This window comes from Phacochoerus africanus, chromosome 13 (genome assembly GCF_016906955.1).
Source record: "Phacochoerus africanus isolate WHEZ1 chromosome 13, ROS_Pafr_v1, whole genome shotgun sequence".
Taxonomy (NCBI): domain Eukaryota; kingdom Metazoa; phylum Chordata; class Mammalia; order Artiodactyla; family Suidae; genus Phacochoerus; species Phacochoerus africanus.
The window spans coordinates 17,851,456-17,857,526 of NC_062556.1; positions in this window are offsets into that span (position 1 = coordinate 17,851,456).

Here is a 6,071-nt window from a genome sequence, read left to right on the forward strand (position 1 = left end):
AAATTAAATGAATTCGCTCCCAGTCCCTGTGGTCAGATTAATGAGTATGAGTATGTATTACACTGTATGTAATAGTTGCCTATTGCTGCTGTAACAACCACAAATTTAGTGGCTGAAAACAACATAAATTTAGTACCTTAGAAGTCTAAAATGAGTCTGTAGGCCTGTGTTCCATCTGGACATTCTAGGGGAGAATCTCTTCCCTACAGGCCGCCTGCATTCCTTGGCCTACCTCACTTTGACCTCTGCTCCCATTACATTTCCTTCTCTGATTCTGACTCTCATGTCTCTCTCTTCTCCCAATTTTTCCAAGTCTCTCTCTGGTACCAGGGACCAGCCAGGATTAGCAGGGCCATCTAGATGAGGTGCCCCAAGCCCAGTCTGGAACATGATTTGGTAAACACTTGGGTTCATTTGCTTCAAGTTTTATTGTTTTGTTTAGAGGTTACTTTTCTCCTTTCATTTTAATATGTAAAATATTTATATGGTTTTCAAATCAAAACTGCGTACTAAGGCACGTTCACAGAAGCCTCACTTTCTTTCTTGCCCTCCTCCACCCTGTTTCTTTCCTCCTCCTAGAAGTAATTATTTTCGATTGTTTTGTTTATCCTTTCATTTTTCCTTTTAAAAATGCAATCATATACATTTATATATTCTTTTTTTAACCATGTCCACAGCATGTAGAAGTTCCCAAGCCAGGGAATGAACCAGTGCCACAGTGGTTGCCTGAGCCACAGAAGTGACAACACCAGATCCTTAACTTTCTAAGCCACACCAGAACATTTATATATTATTATTCTTATCCCCCATTTCTTACACAAAAAGGAAGCATACTTTATTATCCTTCAGCTTGATTTTTTTTTTTACTCAGTAATATATCCTGGCATTTGCTCCATTTCAGTATATAGGAATGCATGGCTGCATAATATTTCATTGTGTGACCATACTATGATTTATTCCGTCAGTTCCCTTATTGATAGACATGGACATATGGCTTGTTTCCACTTCTTTACTCCAACAAATAATGCCACAAAAAACTTACACATGCATCATTTCCATTTTTTTCTGGTATAACTTTGGGCTAGATTTCCAAAAGCAAGATTGCTGAATTAAAGGGTAAGTGCATATTATACATTTGGTAGATTTGGCCAAATTCCCTTCCGTGATGATTATATCATTCTGCATTTATATCACCAGTGTGTGAGAGTAATTGCCTCCACAAAAGAGTGTATCATCAAAGTTTTGGGCTTTTGACAACCCATTAGGTAAAAAATGGTATATTGATGTTGTTTCTTTCTTTTTTTGTAAGCTATTCTGAAAAATGTTTTAAGTATAAAATTTCATTAATGCTATTGTGAGAAAAAGGATGTGTATGTGTGTGTGACTGGGTCACTGTGCTGTGCGGTAGAAATTGCCAGAACACTGAAAACCAAGTATAATGGAAAAAATAAAAATACTTTTAAAAATTTCGTTAATATGAAACATAGTATTTCCTCCAAGTTTTGTTTTGTTTTGTTTTGTTTGCTTTTTAGGCCGCAACTAGGGCATATGGAAATTCCCAGGCTAGGGGTCGAATCAGAGCTACAACTGCCAGCCTATGCCAAGCCACAGCAACTTGGGATCTGAGCTGCATCTGTCACCTACACCACAGCTCACGGCAATGCCAGATCCTTAACCCACTGAGCAAGACCAGGGATCAAACCCGCATTCTCATGGATACTAGTTGGATTCATTTCTACCACATCACAAAGGGAATTCCTTCCTCCAAGTAATTTTAATTTGCATTTCTTTTGACTACACTGGCCCACCTAGATAATCCAGGAAAATCGACCCATTTCAAGATCCTTAAATTAATCACATTTTGCAGAATCCCTTTTGACATGATAAATAGGATATTCTTAGGACATGGACCTCTTTGGGAGGGCCATTATTCTGCCTAACAGGTACAAATAATGGTATTTTTTACCTCAATTTTTAAAAAAGCAGAAAGAAAATTAAGTGTATGAAACTAATAGTTTCACAAACTGCAATGAATGTCTTTTCCAAACACAGAAAATAAGAAGTATTGCCACAAGAAATTATTTTATAAGACTTTGTTCTTTGGTACTATTGCAGAATTTTTTGATTCAATGAAAAATTAAACACTGAAGTTAAAATATTGCAAAATTATATGGCATAGCTTTTCAACATATGCGCAAAGTTGAATCAGCTCTTATTAAAACTGAAAGAGGGAGTTCCTGTCATGGTACAGCAGTTAACAAATGCAACTAGTATCCATGAGGTTGCAGGTTTGATCCCTGGCCTCACTCAGTGGGTTGAGGATCCAACGTTGCCCTGAGCTGTCCTGTAGATCACAGATATGGCTCCGATCCTTCGTTCTGGCAGCTGTAGGCTGGCAGCTGCAGCTCCGATTTGACCCCTAGCCTGGGAGTCTCCATATGCCGTGGGAGTGGCCCTAAAAAAAGTGTTTTCAAATATTCCAGAGTTTTTTAAACCTTCACCAACAATTTTACGTGTCTCACATTCCCTGTGACTTAGCTTACAGGATCTACAAATCTAGATCTATAGTGGCCTAGCAATAGTGCCCAGATCCATATCTATAATAATTGGCATGTGTCTTAACAAATGGAAGTATGACAGTTCCTTCTCAACACAAAAATCAAGGTTCTGACAACTCCTGCATTTAGAATATTTATGTGTAGGACCATTATTAAGAAAATAGGGAGTTCCCTGTTATGCTGCAGCGGAAACTAACTAGTATCCAACTAGTATCCATGAGGATGTAGGTTTGATCCCTGACCTCTCTTAGTGGGTTAAGAATTCTGCATTGCCATTTTAGTGAGCTGTGGTGTAGGTAGCAGACTCCTGGCTTGGATCTGGCATTGCTGTGGCTGTGGTGTGGGCCAGCAGTTGTAGCTAATATTCGCATCCTTGCCTGGGAACTTCCATATGCCCCAGGAGCAGCCCTAAAAAGCAAAAAAAAAAAGAAAGAAAGAAAAAAAAGAAAATAAATTTGGAGATATTGTAACTATAGGTAAAACCTTATGAAAAATTTTATAAATATTTTAACATTTGCAAGGTACTAAATGATATTGTACATATCCTAAATTAGTAATGTTGGCTACATCTTAGCTAATAAATTCATTTGCCCTTCCTGTTTACTAAAAACATTTTAGTATCTTTCCCAGAATTTCCATGAGATACTTAGAGTTTTGTTTTTTTTGCACATTATGTATCAAGAAGTATTTTTTCTCCCAGCTTGATCCTTCCCCAAACGTCCAGTGCCTTTTGATTTCGTAATTTTGAGATAGCGACTTCTTGCTTCCTGACTCTACTGCAGCCCAAAGACACAGGATCACTTAAACATTTGAGATGCTTTGGGAAATTTTATTTGAAATATTTAGTCCAGCTGACTGTTTTCCAAATTCCCTTCCATAACACCAGGTTATATAGCCTTGTCTTTGGCTATGGAAAATCTGTACAAAACACTTCTTATCACCACCTTGAAGACAAGTGACAGGTTAATATTTTCCATAATATTGGACAAGAAATGTAGATCCAAAAACTAATTTTACTTATCCTCATCTTCCTTTATTTCTTCTGAAAATGGAAAGCCTACTGTGCTACTGCCCTCTGCTTTGTCTCCTGTTAAAAAAATATATTCCCAGGAGTTCCTGTCATGGCTCAGTGGTTGAGGGACCTGACCAGTATCCAGGAGGATGCAGGTTCAATCCTTGGCCTCGCTCAGTGGGTTAAGGATCTGGTGTTGCCTTGGGCTGTGATGTAGGTTGAAGATGCAGCTTGAATCTCACGTTGCTGAGGCTCTGGTGTAGGCCGGTGGCTAGAGCTTCAATTGGACCTCTAGCCTGGGAACCTCCATATGCCACAGGTGCGGCCCTAAAAGACAAAAACAAAAACAAAAATTCCCCAATGTCTCTTTTCCTTAATCATTGCAGCAGTTTTACTTATAATTTATTTAGAAATACCCTAGGACACTTGCATCTTGAGTAAGAGAATTTCAAGTCGGGGAGGGATCACAGAACTCCCCTCAGAGTTCTGTTAAGACAGCCTGCTTTATCTGCCATGAAACGTAAGGAGGTCAAGGTAGAGCATTTCCAGGTTGAAAGTTTTTTGGTAAATCATTTTTTATTCCCTGCGACCAAATTTATAGAACACTTGCTCTTGGCGTCGTCTTTTCGACATTCAGAAATTATTCTGCTTTATCCTCTACTGTTCTTATTTTTCTCTATCTCTATCAAATTCCTTTCTTCTATCCCATCTTCTTTTTCCTTCCTTATGATCTCTATATTTTCCAAGTCTCCAATCTGGCTTAAGTGTCTTATCAATTAAAAGCACTAAATATCCTTTTCTCTGTGCCATTTAGAGACACCCTATGAAGGACACTGCTGAGAAATGTTTGATGGTACTGCCAACGGCAGAGCTGCAAGATGACTAATATCAGTCTGTTGCAAGTAGAAGGTTCTCAGTGTTATTTTTCTTATTTACTTTTGGTTGTTGAATGTAGGTAATATAATTTATAATTCAGCAAATCCAGATTAAATACATGCAATTAATGCCAAGTAAATTTAAATATCAACTTCTTAGGTAAGGGATGAGAAGAAAACAAATTGGGAATTTTTTCTTAAATGTAGCACCCTAAGAAGGCAGATTGCCTAGTGGCTAAGAACACAGACTCTAGAACTAGACGTGCCTGGGTTTGAATCCAACTTCATTTCTAATTGGCTATGTGACCAACAGCTCTTATCTTTTCTTTGCCTCAGCTTCCTCATCTGTAAAGTGGAAGATAGTCTGACCTCATGGGGTTGTTGCATGGATTAGATTAGTTTATAAAAAGTACTTAGAACAATGCCTAGCAATAGTAAGCACCACATAATGTGAGTTATTATTACCCAAAATTACAATAATGAATAGATCAAGACCCCCGAAATATTTTAAGTTTTAGGAGTATGCAGTTTTTGTAATGTTTCTGATTTTCAAAAGATCGCAAATGTGGCTTGGATTACTCCAAGAAAAAAAGTTTGACTTAATAACTGATAAATGAGTTTTTAAGAAAGAAACCATTATGCATGACCCAGTCCATAGAGTGAAGTTCACTAACAGGAGATGTCTGGCTGGCATAAAAACCATTAAAGAAAATCCTGAGCATGATGTTTAACTTGACTCGGAAACACATGCTTTACATTATCGTCCTATCAGTTCTTAAGTTCCTGGCATATGTTGCTTAAGCAGACAGACTTTTTTTTTTCAAGTAGTCATTTTCTGTTATTGCTTTTGACTTAGATAAATGACCTTCTAACTAACTATTGGGAAACTTTTTTAGGTTTTATTTGTGATGGTTATTTAAAGCGATAGCTGTGAAAGACTGTCAAAACATCTCTAACATTGTGCTTTTCAAAAAGAAAGGCTTATTTCTTTGAAAACAATAATGAAAGGATAATAGAATCCCAGCTATAAGAAGGAGTAAGGTCTGTGAGTTTGCGGATGGCATTCATCTGCCAAGGCAGGGAAGTCTGTTTCTGGGGCTAACCGGTTTTGCTTGCTTCATACTGCTGAGTACACTCGAATTGCTACACTGTGGGCAAAGTGCACTGGGCAGTGCCCCAGCAAATAGTTTTCTAACCAAGCAAGACTACAGGCAATTCTGCCTCTACAGTAAAGGCCAGTTCACAGCCATCTAACAGCCTGGCTTTTCATTGAACATGTGACTAACTTGATTGGCCTGAGCTCCAGTCAAATCCAATACACTTACATTTATTATATATTTAACACGTATTACTTTTATGATGTTTGTGAATAAAATATTTTACCTTATAACAACAAATTTTTTTTTTTTTTGGTCTTTTTGCCATTTCTTGGGCCGCTCCCGCGGCATATGGAGGTTCCCAGGCTAGGGGTCGAATCGGAGCTGTAGCCGCCGGCCTACGCCAGAGCCACAGCAACGCGGGATCCGAGCCGCGTCTGCAACCTACACCACAGGTCAAGGCAACGCCAGATTGTTAACCCACTGAGCAAGGGCAGGGACCGAACCCGCAACCTCATGGTTCCTAGTC